At 36.7% G+C, this 7,382-nt stretch overlaps 1 pseudogene; it reads left to right on the top strand.

Moving 5' to 3' along the window:
* Nucleotides 1-6,011: 6,011 nt before the first annotated feature.
* Nucleotides 6,012-6,554, top strand: LOC106144101 (annotated as a pseudogene).
* Nucleotides 6,555-7,382: the final 828 nt, after the last annotated feature.

The following is a 7,382-nucleotide window of genomic DNA, read 5'->3' as shown; positions in this document are numbered from 1 at the left end:
TTTGACCTAAGAAGATTGAATACCCCCTTGGTATCATGACTGATCATCCCTTAGGACTTGTTTCAATCTACCAGGGCTGTGACAATTGCACAAAAGCACTGTACTAGGCTGTGCTGCAGGAAGAAAACTGTGAACTGGTTCTCCATGTATCTGTACCATTCCTCTGATAATGTCTGAGAGTCTGGGTTGCTGGGTGTCCTCAGCAGGGCTGGGTGGAGCTTGCAGCCACTCTTTTCCTGTCTGTTTTTCTTTAATATTGTCCTCTGTAAAGGGAAGATGTATAAGACCATATTCTAGAGTTTCTTAGTGGTTTTTTTTTTCCCCACAAGATATCAATTAATGCACTCTTCCTGTTTGTCATGGTGTATAATAAATGATCAGTTTCCAATAGGGACATTGGGGAAGAGTCAAGTTTGGTAGCAATGCTTAGGATGAAACAATAATGGGTAAAATTATATCATTCTGAGAAAAGATACATGCATACGGCCTTCAGCTGGGTGCTGAACAGTAAGAGTTGGGACTATGGAAGGAGTGGATAAAAGCCATTGAGAAAGTATTTGTAACAGATGGGAGCAGCCTCCTGCAAATTCATGAGTTTCCCAACAGTGAAAATGGGAACAAATAAGAGTTACCAGGTTTAAGAAGAACAAAACGATAAAGTTACAATAATAATACTCTTTGATTACAGAATTGTGATATTCAAGTTATAATGAATCCACATTATCAAAAACAGATTCTCTCAAGAGTAATTCATTGCAAATGGCAATTTATGTGCCAACATAATAGTCTGACAATTGAAATACGAATGAAAGATTTTAAAAACACAAGGAATTAGCTTATTTTTAAAAGTAAAATAATACATTAAATATTCTTCATTGCCTCTAAAGAATACTGTTGAATACAGAAGAAAGTGTTTTGCATCAGAGCAATTTGAGCACATTGTGGGAGTGTTGGGAGGCCTAAGTATCTAGATAATTGCAAGAGCACCTTATGCTTGAGCATGTTTGAAGCTGCTTGGGCTACAGCACTTGCAAAGTCTGGGAACTATCATGTTCTGTGTTAGTGCTGGGCAGCTGTATGTAGCTGGTCTGAATGTAAGAGCCTGGAAGAGTTTCTTGGCTAGATTATCTGACACTGACACATTACATATTGAACTGATCTCCCAGTAACTGCAGTTTTTTTCTGTGTGTGGTGTGTTCAGGTTTTTGTATTTCTATGCAAGTATTTTTTATATATATATAAATTCTGCATGCATGTATTTGTGTATGTTTATATGTATGTGTGTATCTAGGAGTATGTGTATGTGTGTATATCTATAGATAGCTGTATTTGTGGTCAGAAGAGCTGTATTCCCTAGAGATGTAGTTACAGGTTGTTATGTGATTCCTGACATGGATGTTGGGATACCAACTCTGATCCTTCAGAAGGTCAGCATGTACTCTTGAATGCTGAGCCATCTCTCCAGCCCAAGATGGTTAAAACTTGAGTGTTTAATTAGTTAAATCTTGATTTGTGTATAAAACTAAACCCATATAAACCAGTCAATAATTTATATGCCATAACCATTACCCCAAAGTAACTATGAGTTCCTGCCCATCTCCGAACAGCCTATTTTCTGATGTCAACTCCATGTTAGCTCTACATGTTTCAAAGCTTCCTTCTGAATATGGAGTTTATGAATGAAAGCAGAACAGGTATATCTAATAACTTAGGGACAAGACATAATACTCGTTAGCACATTTTATATAAGAAATTGTTAAATGTTGAGTTGGATGAGAGACAAAAAGCCAATAAATGGAATAAGTTGAATTTCAGGATCTCAGGTACAAACTCACTCTCTCTAGAAAACAAGTCTATGGTGCCTTAGAATTAAGGACAGCTAATTCAGTCCTCAGTTATTGACTGTTGCATAGATTGTTTATAAGTTCTCCAAGCTAATGATGTATATTTGCCACTTATTAAGCAAATTAAAATTGTATTAAGAGAGAGAAATGATAATGCCCAGCTTACCAACTTGGAGTGGGAAAAAGATGAGAACTTTTTTCTAAGACCCGTCAAATCTGAGGGCTGTAGAGATGGCTCAGTAAGGAAGCACTTGCTGATCTTGCAGACGACCTGAGCTTAGTTCCCAGAATTTCTGTCAAGTAACTTTTGAAAGCCTGTAACTCTAGCTTTGTAGCATCTGGTGTTTTCTTTTGACCACAATGGACAACTATAGTCAGATGCACATAAAATCATAGAGAAGTACACATAATTATATACCTCTTTAAAACAAGAACTAAGCAAATCAAGGGTTTTGAGGTAAGAATCTTCATAAATCTGGAAATTGCTAAGTACAATTTCATAAGGTTTCTATTTTTAAGTCAATGTCAGGCTGTATACGAAGTTGGGGTCTCAACAGTTTGTAAATTAGCTTACACACACTTTCATTAGCAATTCTCATTTTGACTTTATATTGTATATACAGATTGTATTTAGGTGTCTACACCTGCCCTCCATTTCACAAATGTCTGCATTCACATATATATCATGAAAGATAACCTCAACACCTTGAGAAAAAATCCACCGAGTCTGGAACTTACTCTGTTTAGTTTTTTATTCAGTGTCTGCCCAGACTGCACTAAGAAAATTCTCATCAAATAAGCTATACAAAGCCAGACAGTGTTAGATAAATTACTATAAGTCACAGCTTGACTAGTTGCTCAGTAAACTTGAAATGCTATTGTCATCACTGTTGTGTTAGAGGAAACCTGATACCACACACGATTCACATAAAGTGAATAGAAATACTTAAGAATATAGTAAGGACTCTTCCATGAGTTCATGTATTTTCATGTACTAAGTCAGGAGGTATATTACATTAAATCAAGACATCAAAAGAGATCCTCACAATTTGACACATAGTTTATTTTCTGTGATAAAATACTGACAAGATAGATACTTGGGGAGAAAATGATTTATTAACATTGTGGAGGGAAGCCAGGGCAGAAGCTTATGCATGGTGCTGAAGGCAGAAGCTGATGCAGGGGCCAATGAGAAAAGCTGCATAAGGTCTTTCTCTGCACGGCTGACTTTTACTTTGCCTTATTGAGTCTTATTTCTCCTGTTTTGTTGTTGTCTCTTGGAAGCCCACTTTTATCTTGGGGAAAAAAAAGAAGGAATATGGATCTCGAGGAGAGGAAATTAGGGGGACAAAGAGTTAAGGGAGGGGAACTGTGGTTAGGATGCATTGTATAAGAGAAGAACCTATTTTCAATCAAAAGAATTTTGCATAAATAAAATTATACAGTATGCAGGACTTGGGAGTTCAGCTTCTTTTTTAAAAAGAAACTAATTTTTTAATTTAAACTTGTTGTTATATATCTATGTTTATGTCTGTTTGTATATCTGGAATATATATTCAACATCACTGTCTTTCCTGTAGAATAATTCCTAGTATTGAAACATGTGGTAGTCATACAGCTTGTTTATCAACTTTTTCTATATTACACAGTTAGTTCAGTTTTAATTTTTCACTCAACAAAATACTAAGAATATTGTATGCATGCATAGACATGTGCACGGTATTTCACTTGCTTAGTTATTCTTAAAAGTGCATTGCCTTTAAAGTGGCACAGGCCTTTAAACCCAGCACTTAGGGGGCCGAGGCAGGAAGATCTCTGTGAGTCTAAGGCTAGTCTGGTCTATAGAGCGAGTTCCAGGACTGGCTCCATAAGTGCTGAGAAACCCTGTCTCAAAAAGTTCAAAAAAAGAAAAAAAATGGGCTTTACTTATGTTATATGATAAAAAACACTGACTTTCATGGACCTAGCCAAATGTTTCTCAAAGTCTTCCTATGATTTTTACATATCCTGGAATGTTTCAGAATTTCCATAGTTCCAAGCCTCTGCCAGATGTCATGACATTTTTCATCTTTATCCATTTTAGTAATTGTGTAGAAATATATTGTGTAACTTTAATATTAATTACCATGATGGTTTAGTTTCAGCTGCCTTTTTTTATTACCATCCATGCAACTTCCTTTACTAAGTATGTGTATAAACCACTCACTCTAACATTACTTAATTGGATTGTTTTCTTATTTTAATCATGATGCATTGCACTTTTATGTTTCCAGGTTGACTAATTTCCTCTCTGTGCAAGCAGCCTCATTTAACCCTTCTCATAATATAAAAATACTTCTGTGAATTCTTAGCTTTAGGTTTTTCTGTGCTGCTAAAATATATTTTTTTTCAATTTGAAATGATCCATGATCAGGAGCAATTATCTCACTTTATTCCTTTGAAAGACTTCTAATAAAATACACCATGATGTAGCCTCTCATTATTTATTGGGCTTTTGGGAGTCAATTATCATTTTAGAATAATTAAAACAATAAAAATGTATTACACAGATGCTGCTTAAATTTCAATAGAGTTATGTGCTAACTATATATTGTAAAATGAAAAGCACCCCAAATTGAAAATGCATTTACTTTCCTTTTTCATCACGAACCAGAGCTGAGCCTAACCTCAATCAACTTTGCTATAAACATTTACAGTATCCAACAGTGGGGCCAAGTGGAACACAGAAAAACAGCTCATGGATACACAGATACTGGCAATTTTGAATATACTGGGATCTAAAACACAGAGCAGAACATCCATGCAACACTGGAAAGACATTCTACTGTGGGATACAGGTTGACTCTTTCTGTGAATACCTGGCACACTGCCAGCTTCAGAACAGTGCCCTGTCTGGAACCCAGTGGCCTCTCCTAACTGCAGAGTGCTGCTCTTCGTTGTCCACTCAGAATTCAAGAGTGACACTCATTTTCCACAATTCCAGAGCCTGAGTGTGTCCCACATGGACTCTCCAACAGCATGTATTTCTTAGTTGCATTATAAAATAATAAAAACTTAAATTTCAACCCTGATTTTACTGAATGCAGCTCGCTTTTAGAGTACAATACTGAAAGAAATTAAAAGACATTGAGACAATGGGGATGTTCTATCGGGAACTCACCAAGGCCAGCTGGCCTGGGTCTGAAAAAGCATGGGATAAATCCGGACAAGCTGAACATAGCGGACAATGAGGACTAATGAGAACTCAAGAACAATGGCAGTGGGTTTTTGATCCTACTGCACATACTGGCTTTGGGGGAGCCTAGGCAGTTTGGATGCTCACCTTACTAGACCAGGATAGAGGTGGGCGGTCCTTGGTCTTCCCAGAGGTCAGGGAACCCTGATTGCTCTATGAGCAGATGAGGGAGGGGGACTTGATCAGGGGAGGGGGAGGGAAATGGGAGGTGGGGGCGTGGAAGAGGCAGAAATCCTTAATAAATAAATAAATTAAAAAAAATAAAAGCAACTAATTAAAAAGTTAAAAAAAAGAAATTAAAAGACAGTTTTATATTTAGCCATCTGTGCACATATCTGAAACCTGGTCATTCCTGAAGCAATACACTTACTTGTGGGTAACTAATCATCTCATGTCATAAATTCTCTTCCTGGGAGCTTTCTTATATTATGTGTTTCAAGTATTCATGATCTTAGTTTTTATTTAATTTTTCAATCAATTAATTAACTTGCTATTTGAAACAGGGTCGTGTGTAGCCCAGTTTGGATTCAAAGTTGTGTGGATGAAACCAGCTTTGAACTCCTCATCCTCCCATCTCCATAAAGGGCTGGAATTACCAGGATATGTCAATACACTGATGACAGCCAACATATTTGATCATTTTGAAAAAGTTCTTATTTTCATTTATTTGTAAAATATCTCTCCTCTTGATGTGATGTATTGAAATTAATTTTATTTAATACCTCATCATTTCAACACTTTCTGGCTAGCTAGTTTATAGTGAGAAATTGGCTATGATACACAATTTTATTTTTATGCTATTTGACTTTGAGTACTTCATTAACAAATAGAGTCTTTATCATTTTCACCCTTACCTGTCCCATTCCTCTCACTTCCAAATTCATGACCTCTTCTTCTTTCTTACAGTTACACAAACATGTGTGTATGTATGTATGTATGTTTTGACCCATGGCAGAGTGTGCCTGCTGTTGAGTAAGGGGCATTGCTGTTATAGACCAAGGAGACCTGGAGAGAGGAAGAACAAGTCTGTTTGAAGATGCATTGTGGATGCCAATCTCAGTGTATTCAACTTGGTTATTCTAAAAAATGGAGAGAAGGATATTTGTAGATACAACTGTGCCTAATCTGTTGGAACCTAAAAGAGATAGCAGAATCTGAAAGCTCTTTAATCTCTCTACAGAAGATGATGTACACCAATACATTATTAGAAAGTCTTTAAACAAAGAAGATAAGAAACTCAGGACCAAAGCAGTGATGATTTAGTATTGTGTTATTCCACATGCCTTGGAACTCAAATGCTAATGTATTGCTCTGAAGAAACAACATGCTAAGAAAAGCAAGAAAAAAACTTCAGAATATGCTAAACTTTGCCTAACAGAATGAAGGAGGCCAAAGAAAAGCATCAGGAACAAATTGCCAAGAGACATAGTCCATCCTCACTGAGAGCTTCTACTTCTGAGTTCAGTCCAAAATAAGTCTTTAAGAATAATAAATAGCCCACAGATCCAAAACAATAACTGGATAGTTTTTTTTTCAGAAAACACATTTTAACTTGATGCTTAAAGAACAAATAACCATAGTTACTTTAAAAATCTGTTTAATAGCTACAACATCTGAAGCAGCTCACAATATGTCTCTATTACTTACTGTCAGACCATGACTCAGTGTTTGATACACACTATAAGAATGACCTGAAACACTGGTAAACCCCTCATGCACTCAGGCAGCTGTCTTAGGGATTAGTGACTATATTGGGTACTGTTATGTTTCTTATGATAAAATACCATGAAAAAAGCAGCTTAGGAAAGAACCAGTCTATTCTGTCTTACACATTCAATAGAGATGGGCCCTGCATGGTCAGGTGGCCTAACAGCTGGAGCCCCGAAAATTCCTAGAAATCAGAAAACACACTGATCACCTTTATGTCCATGAAGAAGCCAGAAAGAACAGGAATGGAACAGGCTATAAAACTGCAAAGCACAGCCCAGTGACATCCTTCATCAAAGCTCCACCTCCCAGACATCACCACTAGCTGGGGACTGAGTGTTAAAACACCAGGTCTGTAGGGAAATTTCACACTCACACCACAAGAGTGTGTCCTTCTTACATGAAAAGGAGAACTCAGAGCTAGAAATGAACTAAGACATTCCAATCTGCAATTCTTGTCCCACTGAATGCCAGAATCTTCATATGGCAGAATGGTTTTCAGTTCAGTTACATGCATAGCATTTTATCCTGACTTTTCATGATAGCTCAGTCATTTCATCTTCATTGGGTAATTATTCCTTTAGAACTCAATTAAT

Source organism: Microtus ochrogaster, linkage group LG1 (genome assembly GCF_000317375.1).
Source record: "Microtus ochrogaster isolate Prairie Vole_2 linkage group LG1, MicOch1.0, whole genome shotgun sequence".
Taxonomy (NCBI): Eukaryota; Metazoa; Chordata; class Mammalia; order Rodentia; family Cricetidae; genus Microtus; species Microtus ochrogaster.
This window is presented reverse-complemented; position numbering and strand designations above follow the sequence as displayed.